The sequence below is a fragment of the Martes martes genome (genome assembly GCF_963455335.1).
Source record: "Martes martes genome assembly, chromosome: 6".
Lineage (NCBI taxonomy): Eukaryota > Metazoa > Chordata > Mammalia > Carnivora > Mustelidae > Martes > Martes martes.
In genome coordinates this window covers 115,647,717-115,672,967 of record NC_137893.1, presented here as the reverse complement: position 1 = coordinate 115,672,967, position 25,251 = coordinate 115,647,717, and the positions used below count along the sequence as shown (strand labels likewise).

At 40.3% G+C, this 25,251-nt stretch overlaps 1 protein-coding gene and 1 pseudogene across 4 annotated transcripts in view; one reads left to right on the top strand and one right to left on the bottom strand.

Annotated features, from left to right (window-relative positions):
• Positions 1 to 16,491, bottom strand: part of FKBP5 (FKBP prolyl isomerase 5) — a 115,634-nt gene extending 99,143 nt beyond the window's left edge. For 2 of the 3 annotated variants that reach the window (XR_013966973.1, XM_080805799.1), the window contains exons 1-2: positions 16,368 to 16,491; positions 9,479 to 9,584 (exon numbers count right to left, since the gene is read on the bottom strand). The gene's annotated coding sequence lies outside the window, so the exon portion shown is untranslated. Of the gene's footprint in view, positions 1 to 9,478; positions 9,589 to 16,367 lie in introns of those variants that run through there. The other variant, XM_080805800.1, reaches the window with a different exon arrangement.
• Positions 12,118 to 12,450, top strand: LOC308344850 (large ribosomal subunit protein eL30-like; annotated as a pseudogene). Its single transcript has one exon. The product of its transcript is annotated as a large ribosomal subunit protein eL30-like (transcript).
• Positions 16,492 to 25,251: the final 8,760 nt, after the last annotated feature.

The following is a 25,251-nucleotide window of genomic DNA, read 5'->3' as shown; positions in this document are numbered from 1 at the left end:
ATTAATTTTAAGTTATCAGAAGCACAATTTATAGAAAGAATAGTTCAACAAGCACACTTCCAAATAAATAAGAATTAGGCTAGATGCTAAATGAAGTTTAAGAGAAATTAAGAACATCTGAGGAGGGAAAAAAATGTTATATGAAATATTAATTTTCTAAACTAATTTATACACGTTAACTAAATTTTTGTACAATGAACATGTACTGCATAAGAAGCTCTAGAATAGGGGGCGCCTGGGTGGCTCAGAGGGTTAAAGCCTCAGCCTTCGGCTCAGGTCATGATCTCAGGGTGCTGGGATCAAGCCCCACATCGGGCTCTCTGCTCTGCGAGGAGCCTGCTTCCTCCTCTCTGTGCCTGCCTCTCTGCCTACTTGTGATCTCTGTCAAATAAATAAACAAAATCTTAAAAAAAAAAAAAAGCAGCTCTAGAATAGAACATATACGAGAAGTATAATAATAGTGAATTCTTGTTCTTGAAAAAACTGTCTACTGCAACAACAGAGCAACTACCACATGAAGTTCAACTTCTTATCCTTCCATCCCAGTCTGTTTGTGGTCTGGCCTTATTGAGACTCCTTGTCTTGTCAGCCCCAAGTCCATTTCTCCCCCTCTTTTGCTAGAAACAGCATTCTGGGACTTTCCAGTGGGGAGCCACTGCTCACCTCCTGGAGTGGAACCAGTAATCTCGAATCTTTGCCAAGCCATTGCTTTCTATTCCCTTAGCTGCCAAAATGGTTCAGAGGTGAACATATGACCTTAACAGATACAAACCAAAATCAATTCTGAAAAGCGGCTAATTTTAATGAGACTACTAAAATGACCATAACCACAGACATATAATGCAGCTAAAATTCCTAAAAAGAACATTGTAATAAATAGAATTCTCATTTCATATGGCTGTGAAATAGTCATTAGTCACCTCTTTTGTTGAAATATACAACAGAACAGCAACAAAAATACAATATTCAAAAAATTCCCATTTCTAAGATTTAAAACTTCCTACTTGTCTCAAAGAGTAAGAATGTTGAATCCATATAAACCACAGCCTGTTAAAATAGGTAAGTACAGTAAGGGAAAATACAGGTTACCAGGCATATACATTAATTATATCTCCTCTGACAAAAAAATTAAAAAAAAATAAGTTCAGGGTCGCCTAGGTGGCTCAGTGGGTTAAAGCCTCTGCCTTCGGCTCAGGTCATGATCTCAGGGTCCTGGGATCGAGCCCCACATCAGGCTCTCTGCTCTGCAGGGAGCCTGCTTCCTCCTATCTCTCTGCCTGCCTCTCTGCCTACCTATGATTTCTGTCAAATAAATAAAATATTAAAAAAAAAGTTCAAAAATAAAGGTTCCTATGCATAGTATTTTATGAGGCACCTAAAATGCCTCATTAAAAAAAAAAACCTTGCACACATTTAAATTTTTAAGTAATTTAAGTAATTTTGATCAATTAATATCTTATTTTCAACACTAAGAAAACTACAGAATATATTAATAAATTATAGGGAAACAAAGTTCAATTCAAAATGAGAAAATAAAACTTAAGCCATCAGAACTTCCTAAGAATAAAATGGGCTACCTTTTAACACAGAGACACAGAGACCTCCCCTTCCCAAAAACTAAACTAAAACCAAAAACTGCAAGTCTCTGAAAATATGACATCCTTGAAGAATTTGACGGATGTGCCAGCTGTTTTTCTTGAAAGCATATAGTTGAACACATATAATAATCTGTTGCATTTTTCCTCTAGCATTGCACAACTTTCCTGGCCTACAATGCACATACTGCATCTATTACCATACTTAAGCATCTGACAGCATTGTTTTAAGAATCCACAATATTCATCTCTAACTAAACTCATATATAAACATTTTAATCTTCAAATGCTCATGAATTTCAGCAGTTAAGTATCATATATATTTTTTCCACAAAGTCTCAATACATTTCCTGAACTTTCAGCTTTCAGTTTCCTGTTCGTCAATGGCTACAACTCCAGAGGCAATATATAAACACACCCCAGCCGTGGTATTTCCACTTTTGACAACAGTGGATGAACTTAATATGACCAAACATAACTATAACGTATATAAATGGCACAAGACAGTTAACATAGCAATAACAGGAATTTAATGATTTATAAAAATGGAAATATAAATCATATTACTGATATAGGAATGAATGTTACAACATCAACAGTCTCTTTCTTTCTCAATGTATAAGAATTGCAGGGCTTCTACCTAAAGAATCCTCCGATTACAAAACAAGTTGCAGATTATAAGACAGAGAAAAAAAAAAATCCCTTCTCCCTTCAAAAAAATGAAGACAGGAAAAAAGAAACCAAATCATGGGAAATAGAAGTAAGCGATCTGACTGATACAAAGCTTTGAGGACATGGAAAAAAAATTTTTGTATACACTTGGATTATACAATTCAACTTCACAGTATTTGAAAATAATGAAGAAAAATTAGTATTTCAGTAAAAATGAATCTAGTCCAGAAGCCTACTTTCTTTGAAGGAATATAGTAGGATAAGCAAAGCTCCAGGGCATCTTTATGTAACCCATGCCTGTTTCTTTCTGTAATCATGGGGAAGAATATAGAACATTATTACCAGGTACAAAATGATTTCATGATAAAATTATGCTTAAAGTGACAAAAAAGTATTTGTACACCATGCAAATTTTCCATATGCAGGAAGGCCATCTTGCCAAAGTTAAAACAATACATTTCAAGGGGGAAAAAAAACAAGTGTGATAATGATTTATTTGCTGGCTAGAAAGAGACATTATTTATATATGAGAAAAAAAATTACTCTGTAAAAAGGGGGTATTTATTGAGCATCTAGAGTGAAACTAAGCTTAAGGCTTTATAGATCTTCCACCACACTGCATCTCCATAGGAAAACAGTGTACAAGAAAACAATGTTTAAACAAGTTTCTCACCATGATGTGTGGCATATACTAAAATCTAAGAGGCTAGAAAAGATGTAAACTTAAGAGACTACTGTACTAGAAGTACTGGGTTGGGGGCCGGGAGGTCAAAGTACAACAGCTCCCAACTCTTCATGCTAATCTTACCAGCAAACCAATCTGTAAAATGATAGAAACAAAAAGCCCACTTCTTTTTGAAAATGCTATTTATGATTACAACACTATTGTATTTATAATTTAAATCTCTAAAAATGAAAGAAAGAAACCCTTTTCTTCTTAAGGCAGATTTTGGAGCCTTGGTTTCAAATATTACTTTAAGAATAGTAATACTCATCCAAGAAATGTAATCATGGACTTCTCATTAAGAAGTGTGAATTACTATCACATTTTTCCCGGTGGTAAAATTATTTTTTATCTTGGTTTTTAATAGCAATTAGTAGAAAAATTATCAGTAGTACTACTATACTTTCCACCCACACGGCTGAGAATCACACTAGGCACAACAGTAAAAAAAAAAAAAAAAAAAAAAAACCAGCCCTAGTTTAGCTCTAAAAGGTACAGGCCTGCTCAGTAATTAGCTATGGATCTTGAACAGGTGATTTTACTTCCTCTGGACCTCAATGTCCTCATCTGAAAGGCAAGATGGCTGGACTAGAGGTTATTTCCCTCCCTTCCTCTTTGTCTCCCTGGCTCTTTCTACTTTAAGGCTCTAGCAATTTAGGATCCAGCCTGGGGTTTCTGAGGACGGAGACAAAAATCTGCAGAAAAGGAATAAGGATAATGTAAACAACTGGAATATGGAGAGAAAAAAGTCCAAAATTCATGTTTATAAAAAGAAGTGGACAAACGGTTCATGATAGAAGATCATGAGCTTGGGGCACCTGGGTGGCTCAGTGGGTTAAAGCCTCTGCCTTCAGCTCAGGTCATGATCCCAGAGTCCTGGGATTGAGCCCCGCATCGGGCTCTCTGCTCAGCAGGGAGCCTGCTTCCCCCTCTCTCTCTGCCTGCCTCTCTGCCTACTTGTGATCTCCCTCTCTCTCAAATAAATAAATAAAATCTTAAAAAAAAAAAAAAGATCATGAGCTTTATTGTCAAAATTAGTTTGAATACAAGTTGCAGTTTTACTGCAATCAGGAAAGAAAGTGAGAAATGCCAGAGATAACAGACTTAGAAACATTATCTATAACACACAAGAACACCTCACAAATAACCCAAGAAATCCTCCCCACATTCCCTCAGTACATACAGAAAGGACCTCATAATACCTGGCTTGATCATTCATAATTCTGCCCCAACATTATCACCAACTATTTTTCCACAGATTATTCCCCTCAGTCAAATGACTTCATCATTTCAACCAAACCTAGACTATCTCCCCTTCATTATCACTCAATGCTTTCTGAAATTTATTTTCTTTTCTCTCAACTTATATTAATAATTTATCATGCTTTAACCATATTTGAAGCACCATTCTCAGTATTTGACATGTATCAGCTCATTTAATTCTCTCAACAATCCTAGGAGGGAGGTCATGTAACTTGCTTAAGGTTAACAGCAACAGAGCTAGGATTCCAACATGGCTCCAAGGAGACTGTCTTCTGAACTTGCTAACTAGTCCTTCAAAGCTCAGATCAAGTTCTGTCACCTTTTTGAAGTTCTCAGCTGCTTAACAATTATTCTTGCCTCTTGAGTCCTTAAGTAAACCACTCATTTACCACTTACCATTGAACCTAGGTTGTTATTTATCTTTTGTGCACATATTCTAAGAATAGGCTTTTTTCTCACTTATTCTGCAGCAACACCACTTAGAACCTAAGAGAAGCTAGTATCTGAAATATAAAAGTGCTTATTAATGTAACTATAAATGACATTTCGTCAACATATCAGAGACATATACCAGGCTCTGGGCTGAGTGCCTTTATATGTACAGTCTCATTTAATCCTCACAACTGCCCCTCCTCAATACTACAAGTGAGGAAATGAGGCTCAGAGAAGCTATATATGTTATTCAATATCACAGTGTAGTGATAGCCTTACTTAAGAGTCTGTACCACACTCTTCATCTGCAGTGCACCACAGAACACCTTGAAGAATCAGTCCTAACCACAATGAAGTTCAACTTGCACTTACTCTGCAGCATGACTCTGAACAATAAGGATTCAGGCTGAGGTGCAGCTGTTGCCCCCAAGAAATTTGTAGTTCAGCAGGACTTCGGGACCAAACTGTCCTATCACTGGCAGAGTCACCACCACCAACTTAAAAATGTTAACTTATATTTTAAATCAAAATATCAGAATAGGGGTGCCTGTGTAGCTCAGTGGGTTAAAGTCTCTGCCTTCGGCTTGGGTCATGATCTCAGGGTCCCAGGATCGAGTCCCGCATCAGGCTCTCTGCTCAGCGGGGAGCCTGCTTCCCTCTCTCTCTCTGCCTGCCTCTCCGCCTACTTGTGATCTGTCTCTCTGTCAAATAAGTAAATAAAATCTTTAAAAAATATATATCAGAATAATCCTGGGAAACTCTCTTCCACACCACTCACACTCCCTTCAGGCTCCCTCACTTCCTTTATGCTCAGACTCCTCTCTCTAAGCTTTTGTATTATAGAATAGAAGGGTCCCGTTAATCCTAACAACCATTAGGATATCTAAATTTAATTTAGTGATATCTCAGACTCAAGGGTGTATCTGATAAATTCCATGCCCATAATGAAATGAGCATTGAAAAACAGCTAGAAAAAAGCAGTAGCGAAAAGAGGGATATGAAAGTTACAGTGTAAAGGAAAGAAAAAGCAAGAAAATGTGCACAATATAAGGTAGAAAGTAGAGTCCAGCATAAATTCAGTGGAGAAACACAGATAAATAATACCAAAATCTAATCCATTTTAGGATATCTGACTCCTTTTTTCCTTTTCCTAGCCTCTAAAGGAAATAGAAAAAAAAATATATAAAACAACTGAAAAACCATTTACTAGAAACTATATAAATTAGGAGATTTTTTCCAAGAAACCATTTTTAGAATTTCAGAGCTGCAAAGAAACCTTAAAATACTACCTAATCCAACCCACCCATTTTACAATTAAAATAAGGCTCAGAAAGGTTGATTTTAATTTGCCTAAGAACAAATGGTTACTGAATCTCACCCCAATGTCTACTCCTACCAAACTAAGCTTCCTAGAAATGTATTTTACTCCTCCATTTCCCGCTCTTAATAACTATTAGTTTCTGCATAAGCATCTCAGAATCTACTTATTATTCCTAATTCCCTTAGAAGAAAATAACCATTCTGGATTAGGTTTGAGCAATATGGAATTTTGTTCTTTTATTCCCAAAGTCAGTAATCTCAAATAGGGTCCTGGTTCTTACCAGGAGATTCAAACATTTCCCAGAAGAGCATAAAGAAAAAAGATCTCCGAAAGCTGATCAAAAGCAAGCCAAACTGATAAACTACAATCCACCGGGAAAGGAATCAAGCCCAAGACCCCTGGAGGCTGGATGACAGCTAGTGGGAAATGCAATGGATATAACTTATTTTCCCGTTTCTATTTTATATCCTCCTAACTAACCACAGGTTCCTATCTTTCTGACAAACATCAATTCCAGGAGTCTGTAAAGAAAATAAATGAAGAGAGTATCCTGTCACTTTCAGCAAAGGTGGCTTTTAGACAGGAACTATCTTGACCAGGAAATATGGCGTGAGGGGTAAGTTTTAACATAGACTCGTACCTTTAGCCTTAAAAACACCAGGAAGTCCTAAAAATGTGTTATGTACACTTAGAATTTCCTCCACTGAAAAGCACTTCGAGATATGCTGGGCTAGAAGGAACTCCTCCTAGGCTTTGGCCTCATGAAGTCTGTTGCTTACACACTGCCCCCCCTCCATAAACTGTGGGCCCTGCCAGCCACTGTACTCCAGGGTATTTGAGCTGATCCTGAAGTCTTAAAAAGAACCTTCGCTTAAATACAGTGAACACACAGGCCTTAATACTGATGTGTTTGCCTATAGAAGGCTGACTGAAACCTTCTCTGGAAGGGAAGAAAATGTCTTAGTTTACTTTAGGAACATAGCTTCCTTTTTACGTATACGAAGTTCATTATAGATTAGGAACAATCTCCTGCTTTAACATCTTAACCAAATCAAGATTATTATACTGAAAATTAAAAGGACAAAAAGATTAAAAGAGTCATTATAAAGTTAGAAACAAACTGTTTTAGTGACTCAATGAACTTAGGAAGTAAGAATAAAAATAACCAACAAGAATAATGAAGTTACCAACAGCTGAAGAGGAAAACTGGGAAGAGCTTTTCAGCTGGGGGTAAGGGGAGGGGTGTTCATGTGCAGCTGATACAAGGACGGTATTTAAACATATTTAGTTTCAAGACATAGGTAAAAATTTGGGCCTCAAGTTTAGACAAAAGGTAGAGATTTGCGGTCTAGAAAGCAGAGCAATGATTAAGTTTATAGAGAAAGAGAAGGTTACGGAAAAAACATTTAAAACAATAGCAACCCTCAGATAATACACTTTGAAGATAACCTAACCTTTCAGATGGATAATACTTATCATACAGATATGGAATATTTGGACTGCTTTGTTCTAAATGAAAAGCTAAAAAAATTAATTTTTTTCTCAGCCTATGAATTAACAGAAAAAAACCTAATGATTAAAATAGTTTCATAATTACGGTTTGTCCAAAGTCAAGTCTCTGAACTAAAACACGCTGCTTCTGAAGTTTCTCTATTTGTAACAAAACTTTTGGAAAAAACAGAGAAAAATTTGATGCACCAATACTACTACTATTTTACAATAGTGGTGAGAACTTAAAAGTACATTAACCAAGATGCGGATAATTAATAAATCTGGAAAATAGGTATATGGAAGTTCATAACACTATTCTCCCCAGTTCTGTGTAGTTTAAAACTTCCATAGTAAAAAAAAAAAGTCTTTAAAAAGTCTACCCACAGATATTTCAAAAATTCTTTTCAATTAAAAAAACTTTTTGGGGGTGCTGGATGGCTCAGTGTGTTAAAGCTTCTGCTTTCATCTCAGGTCATGATCCCAGGGTCCTGGGATCGAGCCCTGCATTGGGCTCTCTGCTCAGCAGGGAGTCTGCTTCCTCCTCTCTCTCTCTGCCTGCTGCTCTGCCTACTTGTGATCTCTGTCTGTCAAATAAATAAAATCTTTAAAAAAAAAACAAGAACTTTTCTTGAGAAAGGATGAACACAAGTGGGGGAGGGGCGGGGAGAGGGAGAGAAAGACTCCCAAGAAGGCTCCACCCCCAGCAAGAGTCCAAGGTGGGTCTCCATCTCTTCACCCTGTGATCATGACCTGAGCCAAAAATCAAGACCAACTGAGCCACCCAGGCACTCTAAATATCTTAAAAATTCTATCTGTCATTAAGGCTTGACAACTCAAAACAAAATTCTAACAGACAGAAACTTTTCAAATAATGTTTGATTGGTTCTCAATAGACTAATGAAATTTAATGTGTATGAAAGGGAGAAAAGATCCCTAAAAGATTTTAGAGGACTATAAATATGTTCATTAAAAGGAATAAAATCCATTTACCCATGTTGGTTGACGCTGGAGAGTTGTTATTTTTCTCTTCGAAGAACTTTTAATTTTTGTTAAAGAAAATATATAGTCCATATAAACGTATGGTTTTAGTTAGGAAAGGCAAAATAAACATTTATCCCCAGTATCAATGATTAATTCATTGGACATGCTGGTTAGCTGTCCTATTATCTCAAACATCTTCCACTCTAGTAAATAATCAAATAAACAACTTTTTACATAGATGCAAAAAAAAAAAAAGGACCAATATCCATAAATTAGAAACAAATATTTAAAATTATATAAACTAATGAGGGGGGAAAGTTGAATGTTTTTAACAATGATCATAGTTTAAGCTAGGATTTAAATGGATGAAATTCAAGTCGTATCACCCTACTGAGACTATGACAGTACCGCAACTAGCAGAGAACAAATTGACCGCTTAGATTTACCACTTACTGATAAGCAAGAACAGTATATATGGTTTACAAGCGCGTATCTTTCCTCTCTATGATAAACACCACCACCCAAAAATGATAACTAGATTTGTTTGCCTTCTCTTCATCTGTAAGTTCCAAGAAATAAAAACTATACATGTCCGTGCAAAACCTAGCACACTGTAGGGGTACAACTCTTCTAACAGGAATAATCACTACTTTCAATTCCCAGAAAAGTATTGCTAGCTATCAGTCTCACTTCCTAGGTGATGTGCATAGGATAACAAAATCAAGCAGGGTTTCCTTGCAGGCAGTTCTGTCTTGAATCATTTTCAGAATCTTATTTCTTCTAATGAAACAGGTCATTAGGAAACTTTAGAGAGAAGCGGCATATGTACATCTATGTAAAGACAAAAGAAGGCTGACAGAGATTCTCTTTTTCCCCATCACTATGAAAGCACTGATGAAGTCTGAATTGAGGTATTTCACTTTTTGCAGGTAACAAGATCATTGTCCTCTTTAACAAATTGTTGTCGCTTTTTTCCTAATTAAAATAAAAATTACATACCGTGAAGTGCCCAGATCTTAAGTAGTCAGCTCAATAAGTTTGATCAAGCGCATACACCAACAACTGGTGAATCTCGATGTTCCTTGTATTAGGCCTTGCAACTTCTCTGTAAGTTAAAAATTATATGAAAATAAGAAGTTACCCAACAAGTATACACTGAATTAGCATTACCCAAGTCAAGTTACAGAATACTTCTATCTCCCCAGAAAGGTCCCTTTTGCCCCTTTCCAGTCAACCACAACCCTTACCCAGAAGCCACTGTCCTGATTTCTATCACCACACCTAAAGTTTTGCCTGTTCTTATATTTCTCATAAATGGCATCATTTGGTACATACTTGTGTCTGGCTTCTCTTGCTCTGAATAATATTTCTGAGATTCATTTATGTTGTGTGACTCAGTAGTCCGTTCCTGTTATGAAAAAAGCTGCATGAACATTTTACACCAATCTTTTTGCAAACATGTACTTTATTCCCCTTAATGTAATAAGATTTCACTTAAAAAGGGGAGGGTTCCCACATATAAATAAGCCCATAAAGTCATATAGTATAGAAAAATGGGCTGATTGCCCAAACATATCACAAAAATATATAGTTATATAAAATACAAAAAATATAGGTGTTTTATCTATGTGAATGTGTTTATAAATGAATAGATTCTAAGAAGTCCACCTGGAACCAACAAAGATATTTTTTAAAAACTTACAAAGTTCATAGTGAAAATAAATCTGATGGGAAAGTTGTCTGTTTAATTTTTCTTAGTAAGTATTGTTTTAACCCAAGAACGATTCAAAAGAGAAAAAGACTTCTTTCCATCTAAGTTGCCTTGTTCTGCTTCAATGAAATAGGTCCTTCTCATAACAAATCTCCTCCCCAAACTAGAACTTCAAAACATTATATGTTACCTCCACTACATAATAATTTTTTATGCAAGGTGTAAAACCCAAAATATGTATTAAAATTACAAGTTTTAGTTTATTGTCTTGCTTTTTAAAGCAGTTAAATAGGGAAATAATCCATTGGCTAATACTTAATATGGGTAAAGACCATTCCATCTTCATGGAGAATATATTCTGAAAAGGACTCAATCTCTAGAAAGTTTTCTCCATCCCAAAAGGTAATTTACTACAGCATTAAGTCTATGACAAACACATCTTGACTTTGAAATTCCACTGCGTAATTTTCAGCTGAAAGCAGAGGAGGTTCTTTAATTTCCAGAGGTAGTAACATTAAGGAACATACATACAAACCTGATTTTTGAAAAGATTGGTTTGAAATTCCCAACCCTGCTTTTGATAATTAGATGATCATTTTTAGGGACTAGAAGTGGATCCTCATTCAACATCACTTATAAATTGCCAAAATGGAGGCAGAATGCTACAAATGGTTCTAGAAATTTACCACTGCTAGCTTTAGGAAGGGTCTGCAACTATAACAGGAGGAAATAATTCTGTTATAAAGGTGTTTGATCTTTGTTCATCTTTTATTCCTCCTCCCCCAAAATGAGCAACTTCAAGGACACACAATTCTAATATACTACGTTTTTAATCTTAAAAAACATTCTTAGCATTTGGATGTTCCTTAACTTTCGCAGATGTGTAATTATTCACTTAACCCATTATTCACTCTGAAAATACATCATTTTCACTTTTCTAATAATTGTACCATTTTTCTAAAACTAGGAAGACAGTTTCGATTAACTGTTAAAAAATGACAGCAGCTCTAAACAGCTACAACCTCCAACTTTCATTATCTTTTTCCTGTTTTATTTTTTTTTCTTTTTCCTGTTTTAAAGAATTACAATCTTATTCTTATTTTTAAAGTGTTTTTCTTCCAGACCAAGAGTAGAAAACAGGTAACAGCAAATGTGTAGACCCCATACTCCCTCTGGTGGTCCTTTACTCTCATTAACTAGCCGTTTTCCAAAAGACTGGAAGTAAATACTGCATTAAGCATAAAATGAACTTGCTCCATTTAAGGATTATATATAGCCTTAAATGTTTAAGTTTCAACTGAATACAGGCCAATTCTTTTCATAAAAAAAAAACACAAGATATAATTATTTTGAGTACTTGAATTTTAGTGTTTCAAATACTGCTAAAATATCCTTAGTAACCTGTTACACAGATTAGTTACAAGGGTGCATAAGGACCTACTATAATTAATTTTAAGCTGTCTCTTCTGACAGATGTCTTTTACCTGGTATGTATCTTTTTCATAAATTAAGTCACACTTAAGTAGTTATTGTTTTTATTTTTTTTAAGATTTTATTTATTTATTTGACAGAGAGAGAGAGATCACAAGTAGGCAGAGAGGCAGGCAGAGAGAGAGGAGAAGCAGGCTCCCCGCTGAGCAGAGAGGCTGATGCCGGCTCGATCCCAGGACCCTGAGACCATGACCTGAGCTGAAGGCAGAGGTTTAACCCACTGAGCCACCCAGGCACCCTTGGTTACAGTTTTTAAATCAATAGTTACTTTCATACTAACAACCACTTAATCTCCTATGTGTGTAGATTTCATTCTCTTTTACGCTTTGGGGACATATTATCAGAAGTTAAAAATGCCCTGTAGATCGTTCCTCTCTCCTTGGCTGTGTTGGTGACTGCTCTTGGTTGGGGGCTGTCCTGCATCTAAAGCAAGAAGATGGTGGCTGCACAGAAGAAAAAGTCACTGGAATTTATTATCTCTGGGCTCCAACTCAATGTAAGTGGACAGTACATGATGGGGTACAAGCAGACAAAATGACCAGAGATGGCCAAGCAAAACTGGTGATCCTAGCCAACAACTGCCTGCCTTGAGGAACTCTGAAATACAGTACTACATCACGTTGGCCAAAACGTGTTCATTACTAAAGTGGCAGTAATATTGAATTGGACACAGCATGTAGAAAATACCAGAGTGTGCACCCTGGTTATCAATGATCCAGGAGATTCTGATATCATTAAGAGCATGCCAGAAAAGACTGGTAAAAAGTAAATCATGCAAAAATTTTCTTTAATAGGGGTGTCTGTGTGGCTCAGTGGGTTAGACCTCTGCCTTCGGCTCAGGTCATGATCTCAGGGTCCTGGGATCGAGCCCCACATCTGGCTCTCTGCTCAGGGGGAGCCTGCTTCCCCCTCTCTCTCTGCTTGCCTCTCTGTCTACTTGTGATCTGTCAAATAAATAAAATCTTAAAAAAATTTTTTTTCTTTAATAAAACTGGCCAGAGATCGTTTGAAAAAACAAAATGCACTGTAGAAAATTCAGAAATGTACAACAAAATATAATCTAATTTATTAATCAGCTAGGTTAAAAAGTTTAAATAGTTTCAGGGTGCCTGTCTGGCTCTGTCAGTGGAGCATGTGACTCTTGCCCTCCAGGTTGTGGGTTCAAGCACAACACCAGGTGTACAGATTTCTTAAATCTTTTTTTTTTTTTAAAGATTTTATTTATTTATTTGACAGACAGATCACAAGTAGGCAGAGAGGCAGGCAGGGGGGTGGGGGGAGCAGGCTCCCTGCTGAACACAGAGCCCGATGTGTGGCTCAATCCCAGGACCCTAGGATCATGACCTGAGCCCAAGGCAGAGGCTTTAACCCACTGAGCCACCCAGGCGTCCCAGATTACTTAAATCTTAAAAAAGATTTTAAAAAAATAAAAGTTCAAATAGTTTCAGAATTATAAAATATACATATTTGGTTGTTCAGTATTATATAATTACAGAATTTGGTGTGGCAAAATATGTACAATATAGATTTTTTTCTTGGGGTACCTGGGTGGCTCAGCCAGTAAAGCATTTGCCTGCTGCTCAGGTTAATGATACCAGGGTCCTGGGACCAAGTCCCAGTAGAGCTCCCCGCTCACAGGGAGCCTGCTTCTCCCTCTGCCTCTCTCATTAATAAATAATAAAATCTTTTAAAAAATATGTACAGATTTTTTTCCTTAGGAATTGTGAAAAATTATAGTAAGGGCCTGTATAGAGATATTCTGGTATAACATGCATATTACTGTCAAATAAAGCCACATTCATGTCTAACAGGGTCATCTGATTTATTCCTCAAATTAGCTATTTTAATAAATGTCCTTTTTTTGTGTGGTTCTATTCATTCAAAAATATTTGCCCACTCCCAAATTCAAAATTCAAAAGGAACCACACCTGAGGATAAATGACTTAAACACACTCACAATGTTTACCATATAGATGTAAGACTTCAACGTATGCTTAATTTTGAAACTGAAATGTGGTTGATAATTTTATGATATGGTCTACCACAAGTTAAAGTGGACAAAAAAACCCAGTAAAATACCTAAAAACTGAATTTGAAAATGGGTTTTTAATTAAAAGGTATTTTTATAAAGTTCCTAAATTATGCCTTCATATAAATAAAACTATGAAATATAAGTTAAATTATCATATGTGGTATATTTAAATATCACCATAGGATACAGATTACAATTCTTATTATACATAGTAAATTACACACAGTAGTTAAAACTAATACATTCCTATACACTTTAAAGAACAATCACCTAAATCATTCAAAACAATGAGGACCCCAGACTTATAAGATTCCTTACAACTATTTATACAGAATAAAACCCACTCTACAGAACAAGTCACTGTTCAGCCAATCTACTGTAAGCATCAAGAAGACAACTTAGCTTTAATAGCAATAATTTCTTCTACAGCTACAGAAAGACGATGTTCTTTCTTCTCTAGACTGATTCATTCTAAGCTAAGAAACTTTAAGGAAACTAAATAACCCAAAGTATGTGTTCTCTTCCAATCCAAGAATAAACAGAAAATTGAAGTTTTAATTAGTTGCCTAATCCGGTATTTTACGTTTTTCATGTTGAACTGGTTAAAATTATGTTTTAAAAAAGAAATTTACCTAAACTACCATAACTAAAAAATTAAAGATTCAGAAAAATATTTGTTCTGTTAAATGTTGTAAAGACAAAGACCTCATAACATTTAAGCCCGTTGTTTTAGTGATAGAAAACACTTCATAAAGACCATCTTTGATTTTGTTTTTAAAAATCCCAGTCACAACAAGCCTATTGGTTAAAGCGTTCAGTTTTAAATGGTGTTACTAATTAGCTAGGTAAACAGTAAAATTACAATTGAGTAAAATACTAATAAAGTAGCATAATTAAATCAAAACTATAACTTTGTTCTTAAGAAGTTACCCTTCTATTAAATATAAATCATCCCCAGAAGATAGTAAAGACACATCAGAAGAAAATCGAGCTAAATCAGGTGTTGCAAATAATTTAAATATGTAAAAACTACATTTAAAAAATTTTTATATATTATTTTTAAATTATTTTTTTCTGTAGATGCCTTACATTGGTCAGGGCCGTAACTGTAGATTAAGTGGAGGTCAGTTGGGAGAGAGACAAAGAGGAAAGGGTAAGTGAAAGTATGACAAATAAAGATTTCCCTAAAAGAATAAAAAATCTTTCAAGTCTATCCTTGAATTTTGATTCAAACACCAAGAGAGAAAGCTACTATAATTCTCTAAAGTAAAAACCCTCGGGAGTTGGGGGGCGGGGGACAGAATTCCATAGACTATTAAAAATACTTAACCGAAATATGCCTTAACTTTTCCTTTGTCCACAATCTAACAAAATGGTAAGACAATGAAAATAAACACTCCTGTCTATCCTCAGCGAGGCAAAGAAAGCTCCCATTCAACGCTAAGCCTTATTCCACTGGAAAACATCCTCCTGAAAAGTAAATCCAAAACCACGAGCTCAAACTACTTCGTGCAGAATTTACTGAATGGCGGCCAAACGTTGTACACGCTGTCCTGAACCACAGATATCTAGAGTTCTGCATTCTCCATTTACTTTGTACCTTACTATGCTTTTGCCACCACTGCAGAAACCGAACTGTTAAGTAAGACTACAATGTTCCTCCAAGCTCGTCCTACACGCTGACCCCATCGAATGGTTGGGTTTGTTTTTAATCAATCCTGGGTTTGGCTTCTATACGATCGCCAGCACAGCTTTTCAGACATCAGCGGAAGCAGTTCTAACGTTCTAGGAGTGAACCGAATGAGGAGCCCTAGAACAAGTTTTAACTGGCTTTCACCTGGCAAGAGAATAATCACCTGTTAGAACGGCGCTGCACTGGCACCCTCCAAGAGCGGCCGAGAACCGGGATGCTGTACCCCAGCCACTTGTCCCATGGCGGCAGGTGAAGGCGGAGAACACGCATCCACACCCACCGCCCGGGGAGCGCAAACCGAAAGCGAGGAGCGCAGCCGCGGGACACTCCGTTATCCTCGCCCGCCACGGGCCCCGCCAGGTGTGCGCGGCTCCATCGCGCCCGCGGCGTCCCGGCGCACCGCTCACCCCGGCTCGACTTCGCCCGCCGCCCGGGCCCCAGAAGGCGAAGTTTCTCTCCCGCCCGCGGCGGCTGCTGCTCACGCGCCGCCCGGCTCTCGGCGGGTCCCGCAGCCTGCTCCGGGCGGTCGCGGTCACAGGCGCCGGGCCTCGGGCGAGTCGGGGGCCGCCGACGGGAGCCGGAGCCGGGACCTGTCACCTCGGGCGGGAAACAAAAGCCGGGTGAGGACAAGCGGGCGCGACCGGCCTCGCCTCCGCGAGGGGGAGCGCGGCGGGGGCGGGGAGCGGCTCTCGCGGCCGCCGGACTCCACGCCTCCCAGAGGGAGCACCGGCCCCGCGGGCCGGCGGGGCGCAGAGGGGCTCCGCAGTGGGGCTAGGGGCACCCGGCGCGCTCGCCTCGAGGCTTGCCCGGCATCGCTCGCCCCGAAGCGCCGCTCCGGGGGCTGGAAACCCGTGCGTGAGGGGGCGCCGCAGCGCGGCGGCCCCCGGACCGCGAAGGAGGGAATTGGGCTCCCGGGGCGCTGCGGCCGCCCGCCCCATCCCTACGGCCATGGCGCCGGTACCTGTCGCAGTGGTTGCTCCTCGGCCCGGTCTCTTTCTGCCTCACCCGCGCGCTGCTCGGCCCCCAGCCCGCCCGGCAGGCCGTCCGCGCGCTGGACGCCGCCGCCCGAGACTGGCAGCGCCCGCGAACCGGCCCAAATCCCCCGGGCAGCGCCCGGCACGGTCCCGCCCCCGCCGGCCGCAGGACCCGCCTTCCATAGGGCCCTGGGGCTGTCAGTCCGCCCCCAAAAGGCGCGCGGGCTGTCGCTCCGCCTGTCCGGATTGGTGGCCGCGCGCCGTCCATGCAAATGAGACCCCGCCCCCGTCCATTTGCACCTCCGCCTTAGTGTAAACTCCGCCTCTCCACAGCAGCCCACGTGTCTGGCCCTTGGCCTTTGTGGGGCCGGAGGGAAGGGATGGAGGAAACTGACCGACGCCCCCTCACACCATCTCTTACCTCCAGAGAAACTCATGCCTAAACAAGCTAGTTGACTTCACATCTGAATAGTATCTCTGAAAGCTCTGCCCTCCTGTTTACCCGGCCTACCCCTCGGAGGATGGAGAAGGGTAGGCCTGGCTGTTTGTGTCAGGTAAGCGGACTAGGTTAGCGCCAGGAAGTCAAAGATGCCCAGTTGAGCCTAGGGAAATCCCACTTTGAGACCGAGTTTAGCACGCAGCATTTCCCCATGGACACTAAGTGACTGTGAAGACAGTGCCTGGCCGTGGCTTTCTGCCGTTCAAGCGTGAGATACGAGATACGAGATTGAGACGGCAAAGGGCCTCAAAAAATGTTTGTGTTCTCTGATCGCCCCCTGTCGCACCCCACCCCTGCCATCAGCAAGGGGTAGACCTGCTGAGCAAACTCTCCTTAAGGAGGGGTCAAGCTCCTCCAGCCGGAAGCCTGGCTCCCTCTGCCTTGTTCCCCATAGAGATTCAGATAAGGGGCTTGAGTTGGCCGCACCTGGCATTTAGGGGATAACTAAATCAATCCCCTCACTGTTAAGGAAACTGAAACCTAAAGTCCCATAGCTATGGAGCTTAATAGTCACCTGTGGAAACCTGATATCTCATAACCAGATCCGAAGCCACATCTCTTAGCTCCAAATCTGCTCTCTGCATTATGTCATGTTGGTCATTTAGGTATTTCTGAAGAACCTCTTCAACAAATCACCATCGCCGCCTAAAGGAGGTGGTGCCTGCAGAGAGGGCAACTAGAACCAACACTGAAACCTCCTCAAGGGCAAGGGGCCTGACTTAATGCCTGAAAGTTTCACTCTTTACCGGATGCCACTGAAACCATTTATTCATGCATTAATTCAACAAGACACTGGTGATTAAACCCAAACCCAACCTTTTATCCTTCAATGATTTGTTCTAAAAGTTTCCAACATAAGCTGATTAAGAATCTACCAACAGGGGAGCCTGGGTGGCTTGGTAAAGTGTGGGACTCTTGGTTTCAGCTCAGGTCATGATCTAAGGGTTGTGAAATCAATCCCCCCAACCGGCTCTGGGCTGAGCACGGAGTCCGCCTGTTCCTCTCCCTCTGCTCCTCCCCCTTCTCGTGCACATGCGCTCTCTCAAATAAATTAATTTACGAAAAGAATCTACCAATAGCAAGTGCTGTGTGCAGAGTATACATAGGTGAAAAGACACTGACAGCCCTTGAAAGCTTTAGCCAGGGAAATAGTAACATCCACAGTACCTGTCAATACCACTTATGTTACAGTGGGCAGGTCCAAGAAGAAACAATTGGCTCTTCCTGGGAAAGGCAGGGGAGGCTTCACAGAAGAGGTGACAGTAGAGCTGACTCCTAAAATATGGAGTCTTCAAAGATGGTGTTTGCCAGACGGAGGGATGTGGAAGAGGAAGGAAGGGGATTCCCGGACTGCAGAGGATAGTGTGAGCAGAAAGCACGCAGACCTGGAAAAGCCTGGTAAATGAGGGAACAGCGAGGAGCAATATGGGCAAATCTGCAGGGCTGTGTGGTCATGTCACATGCTCTGGGACCAGGCTCTTCCAGGAGGAAGACAGAAAGGCCCCGGAGGCTGCCAGGCTGTGTTGTAACACACCGCAGCAAACAACAACAGGGCCTGTAGATACAGCTGCAGGCTTTTTTTTTTCTAGGCCAGAGTCTGTGGGGAACAGTCAGTTCCACAGTTCTGATGGCAGCCTGGCTGGCCCCACCCACTCTCTCAGAAAACCACTCCGGTCACTGCACTTGCCCTCCTTGGCATTTGGAAACACGTGTGCTTGCAATTTCCCCAAACACTGCTGCCCTTCAGAACTCAAAGATAACGTGGGCTATGGCTGCAGACACCTTGGTGTGGGACGGACAGCCCTTTCCTAATGCACAGAGCGGTTCTTTGCAGGGCCTGTTACCAAGGCTGGCTTCAGGGGTGTGTGACCTGCACTTGGTTTCATGCTCTGCTGTCACTGTCTTGAGATTCTTCATAATTTTTCAACATTGCATTTTCATTTTGCGCTGGGACCTGCAAATTATATAGCCGGTCCTACCTGTCACTGTCTCTGGGAATACTGTGATCCTGCTCAAATCATATCTCATTTTTAAAGTACTTGGCATTCACTAGGTTTATTCACATGCACTTTATCACTTGAGTTTCACAATGGCAATATGGGGTAGGTCTGTGTTACTAGCCCTATTTATTAGCAGAGAAAACTGAAGTTTGGCTAACTTCTCCAGGTAGCACCTCAAGGAATGGCAAAGCTTGTATTTGAACTCAGCCCACACAAGCCCTATTCCATCTGCTACGGAGCTACCTGTATGTTGATTTCAAAATCCTTTCAAAGGCAGATTTGCACAGGAAGGGTGTACTGGGGTTTTTTGTTTTTGTTTTTGTTTTAAGTAAGCTCTACACCCAACATGGGGCTTGAACTCATGACCCTGAGATCAAGAGTTGCATGCTCTAATGGCTGAGGCAGCCAGGTGCCCCAAGGATGCATTGTTTCAAGAGTCAGAACACATGGTGGAGTGAATATATGTCATTTCATGACTTCTTATCACATCTGCACAATTTTTCATTAATTTTGAAAAAAATTCAGCCATTGTATGTTTAAATACTGTTTCTGACTCTTTCCTTCTGGGCCCCTAGCTGAAATACCTATTAGACCTTCTCACTACATCCTTTTCTTTTATTTTCATTTTTTCTATCTTTTGTTCTTCAATGCTATGTTCTAAAAGTTTCTTGTGACTACTTTTCACTTCACTAATTCTGTCTTCAGCTTTTTATTTTTTTTTTATTTTTTAAATATTTTATGTATTTATTTAACAGAGAGTGATACAGTGAAAGAGGGAACATAAGCCGGGGCGGGGAGGGGGGGGGAATGGGGGGAGGCGTGGTGAGAAAGGGAGAAACAGGCTTCCCGCTGAGCAGAGAGCCTGATGTGGGGCTCCATGCGGGGCTGAATGCAGGGCTCTATGTGGAGATCGATGTAGGGCTTGATCCCAAGACCAGAATCATGACCTGAGCCGAAGGCAGACACTTAATGACTGAGCCACCCAGGTGCCCCTTTGAAAAGCCTTTAGCTTTGGGGCACCTGGGTAGCTCAGTGGGTTAAAGCCTCTGCCTTCGGCTCAGGTCATGATCCCAGGGTCCTGGGATCAAGCCCCACATCTGGCTCTCTGCTCAGTGGGGGGCCTGCTTCCTCCTCTCTCTCTGTCTGCCTCTCTGCCTACTTGTGATCTCTATCTGTCAAATAAATAAATAAAATCTTTTAAAAAATAATAAAAAGCCTTTAGCTTTTCAAAAATTTCTCCTCTTGGGGTGCCTGACATGCAACTCTTGATCTCAGGCTCATGAGTTCAAGTCCCATGTTGGGTGTGGAGTCTACTTTAAAAAAAAAAAAAATTATCTTTTTAAATCCATCCATCAAGCTCTTAATTTGTTTTTTGGTTTGTCTGGGTTTGGTTTGGTTTTGTTTTTTGTTTTGTTTTATTTTTTATATTTTTTTATTATTTTTTAAAGATTTTATTTATTTATTTGACAGAGAGAGATCACAAGTAGGCAGAGAGGCAGGCAGAGAGACAGAGAGGGAAGCAGCTCCCCGCCGAGCTGAGAGCCCAACATGGGACTCAATCCCAGTACCCTGAGATCATGACCTGAGCCAAAGGCAGAGGCTTAATCCACTGAGCCACTGAGGCACCCCTTGTTTTGTTTTTTAGTTCCAAAATTTCTAATTGGGTCTTTTTCAGATCTCCTGTGTCACTTCTTATATTTCTTATATCTCTTGACTTGCTATAATTTTCAAGCTCAGCTTTTCTCTCTTTAAACAGAGAAAAGTGTAGTTGTCTTATGGCTTCTGTCTATTAATTTCAATCTAGTGTCCCTATAGGCCTGCTTCTGTTGTCAGTTTTTAACTATTGTTCTTCCTCATGTTGTTTTATCTCCTCATGTACCTGGTTATATTTTGGACATTGTATTTGAAAAATCATTTGAGGCAACAATAATATCTTCCTCCCAAAAGGATTTCCATTGGTTTCTGCATGCATCTAGGGACACTAGCAAGCTAGGATCACCTTAACTCAGTTTCAGGGCTTCTGATTTTCTGAGCATCCCGGATGACTTGAAGCTGGAGGACAGTTTGTGGGATGGTTTGTTTATTTATGGTTCCTCCTTACCCCATGTTGCAGTTCTTTGAGGTTCTAGTCAAAGATTGGGAGTTGTTTTAGTTATATATTGTTTCACAGCAAACTATCCTAAAATTTAGCAGTTTAAAACAGATGTCAATGGACTTTTTCTTAAAGGGCCAGATGGTAAATATTTTAGATTTGCAGGCCATATGGTCTCTGTTACAACTACTCAGCTCTGTCATTATAGTTCAAATTAACCATAGACGATACATGAATGAATGGAATGGCTGTGTTCTAATAAAACTTTATTTACAAAGCCAGGCAGTCATTCCCAAGCTGATAAAAAAACATGAGTGAAAAACCCACAACTAACATCATACTTAATGGTGAAAGACTAGATACCTTCTCCAAGAAAAAGACAAGGAACAAGACAAGGATATCCACTCTTGCCACTTCTATTTAATATTGTATTGGAGGTTGGGGCGCCTGGGTGGCTCAGTGGGTTAAAGCCGCTGCCTTCGGCTCAGGTCATGATCCCAGGTCCTGGGATCGAGCCCTGCATCAGGCTCTCTGCCCAGCAGGGAGCCTGCTTCCTCCCTTCTCTCTCTGCCTGCCTCTCTGCCTACTTGTGATCTGTCTGTCAAATAAATAAATAAAATCTTTAAAAAATATATATTGTATTGGAGGTTTTAGCCAGATGATTAGGCAAGAAATAGAAATTAAAGGGCATCCAGATTGGAAAGGAAAACTATCTCTACTCACAGATGACATGATCTTGTATACAGAAAATACTAAAGAGGAGTGCCCAGGTGGCTCAGACTGGTAAGTGTCCGACTCTTTTTTTTTTTTTTAAAGATTTTATTTATTTATTTGACAGGCAGAGATCACAAGTAGGCAGAGAGGCAGGCCAAGAGAGAGGGAGAAGCAGGCTCCCCACTGAGCAGAGAGCCCAATGCGGGGCTCGATCCTGGGACTCCAGGATCATGACCTGAGCTGAAGGCAGAGGCTTTAACCCACTGAGCCACCCAGGTGCCCCAAGTGTCTGGCTCTTGATTTCAGCTCAGGTCATGGTCTCAAGATCCTGAGATAGAGCCCTGTGTTGGGCTCCGTGCTCAGCAGGGAGTCTGCTTCTCTCCCTTTCCCTCTGCTCCTCCCCTAGCTCACTCTTCTGTGCTCGCTCTCTCTCTCTAAAATAAATAAATAAATAATCTTCTTTTTAAAATAAAAACTTAAAAAAAAGAAAATACTGGGGTGTCTGGGTGGCTCAGTCGTTAAGCGTCTGTCTTTGCCTCAAGTCGAAGACCCGCATTACGCTCCCTGCTCCACCAGAAGCCTGCTTCTCCCTCTCCTACTCCCCCTGCTTGTGTTCCCTCTCTCAATGTGTCTCTCTGTCAAATAAAGAAATAAAATCTTAAAGAAAAGAAAGAAGAAAATACTAAGGAATCCACATAAAAACTGTTAGAACTATTAAGTGAATTCAGGGGCACCTGACTGGCTCAATCAGTAGGACATGTGACTCTTGATCCTGGGGTTGTGAGTTTAAGCTCCACATTGGGTGTAGAGCTTACTTAAAAAAATAATAATAAACGAATTCAGCAAGTTTGTAGGAAACAAGGCAAGTCATAAAAATCAATTATATTTCTATACACTTCCAGTGAACAATGCAAAAATGAAATTAAGGAAAAATTTCATTTATAATAGCTGAAAAAGAATAAAACCCTGGGGCACCTGGTTGGCTCAATCCTGGTAGAGCATGTGACTCTTGATCTTGGGGTCATTAGTTCAAGGCCCACGTTGTATGTAGAGCTTACTTTAAAAAATAATAATAGGGGCACCTGACTGACTCAGTTGGTGTAACATGAGACCCTTGATCTCGGGGTTGTGGGTCTGAGCCCCATGTTGGGGATAGAGATTACTTAAAAATAAAATATTGGAGAGCCAGTGTGTCTCAGTTTGTTGTGCATCTGCCTTTGGCTCAGATCATGATCTCAGGGTCCTGGGATTGAGTCCCACATTGGGCTCCCTGCTCAGCAGGAAGTCTGCTTCTCCCTCTCCCCCTACCACTCCCCCTGCTAGTGCTCTCTCTCTCTCTCAAATAGATAAATTAAGAAAAAAAAACTTTAAAGTAAATTAATAAATCTTAAATAATAATAATAAAAAATACTTAGGAATAAATTTAACAAAGTTGACAAAATTATACTCTGAAAACTACAAAACATTGTTCAAAGAAATTAAAGAAGACGTATATAATCGGAGAAATGTTCTATATCCACACATCAAAAGACTTAACTTTGTTAAGATGGGAATACTTCCCAAATTATCTACAAATTCAATGCAATCCCATCAGAGTCCCAGCTGACTTCGTTATAGAAATCAACAAGTTGATTCTAAAATTCACATAGAATTACAAGGGACCCAGAATAGCCAAAACAGTATTTAAAAAGAAAAATGGGGCACCTGGGTGGTTCAGTCAGTTAAGCATTGACTCTTGATTTCAGTTCCAATTGTGATCTCAGGGTTGTGGGATCGAGCCCTGAGTCAGGCTTCCCCCCACCCTACCCCGCTCAGCAGGGAGTCTGCTTCTCTTTCCCTTTCCCCATGCCCCTCCACCTGCATCCTTTCTCTCTCTCTCTCTCTCTCTCTCTCTCTCTCAAATAAATAGGTAAATCTTTTTTAAAAAAGAAAAAGAAAAACAGGGGGTGCTTGGCTGGCTCAGTCAGTAGAGCATGTAACTCTTGTTTTCAGGGGTTTGAGTTTGAGCCCCAGGTTGGGTATAAAGATTGTTTAAAAATAAAATCTTTAAAAATAAATATATAGTAAACAAACAAATAAATAAAAAGAAGAACACGGGGCGCCTGGCTGTTTCAGTCAGTAGAACATGCAACTCTTGATCTTGGGGTTGTGAGTTCAAGCCCCACATTGGGTGTGGAGCTTACTTAAAAAAATAAGTAAGTAAATAGAAAAATTAGAAGGACTCACATTTCCTGATTTCAAAATGTATTACAAAGCATCAGTAACTAATATTTGGTACTGGTACAAGGATAGATATGTAGATCAATGAAATGGAATTGAGAGTCCAGAAATAAACCCACACATCCATGGTCAACTGATTTTCAATAAGACTACTAAGCATTGGTGAGTAGGTGGAGAAATTGGAAGCCTTGTGCATTGCCAGTGGGTTGTAAAATAGTACAGGTTCTATGGAAAATAGTTGGGTACTTCCTAAAATGTTAAACATCTAATTAGCATATGACCCAGCAATTCCACTCTTGGATATATACCCAAAAGAACTGAAAACAGGGACTCAAACAGGTACTTGTACACTAACCTATATATTAGCATCATTCATAATAGCCATTATGAATAGCCATTCATAATAGAAGGTCTAGCAACTGATGCTCAAAAGAGCCCAAATGTCTACCAGCTGATGAACAGATAAACAAAAAGTGGTATATCCATACAATGGAATGTTATTTTGCCATTAAAAAGAACAAAGTACTGATAGAAGCAATGATATAGATGATCCTCAAAGATGTTACACTAAGTTAAAAAAGATAATTGGGGCGCCTGGGTGGCTCAGTGGGTTGGGGCCTCTGCCTTCAGCTCAGGTCATGATCCCAGGGTCCTGGGATCGAGTCCCACATCAGGCTCTCTGCTCAGCGGGGAGCCTGCTTCCCTCTCTCTGCCTGCTTCTCTGCCTACTTGTGATCTCTGTCTGTCAAGTGAATAGATAAAATCTTTAAATATATATATATAATCACAAAAGACTGCATATTATATTATTCCATTCATATGAGATGTCCAGAACAAAGACAGAAGACTGGAAGTAGATTGGTGACTGCTAGGGACTGGGAGTATAGGGGAAGGGTACAGGGTTTCTTTTTGAGGTGATAAAAATATTCTAAGGTTGATTGTGTGATAGTTTTATATATCTGTGAACATACTAAAGACCACTGAGTTGCATACTTAAAGTGGGTAAATTGGGGCTGCCTGTGTGGCTCAGTTAGTTAAGCATCTGCCTTCAGCTCAGGTCATGATCCCAGGGTTCTGGGATTGAGCCCCGTGTCAGGCTCCCTGCTTAGTGAGAAGTCTGCTTCTCCTTCTCTCTTCCTCCCCCTGCTTGTGTTCTCTCTCGCTCTCTGTTTCTCAAGTAAATAAAATCTTTTTAAAAAATGGGTGAAATATATGGAATGTGAATTAATTGTATTTCAATAAAGCAGTTAAAAAAGGTGGGGCGGAGGCGCCTGGGTGGCTCAGTGGGTTAAGCCTCTGCCTTCAGCCCAGGTCTGGTCTCAGGGTCCGGGGATCGAGCCCCACAA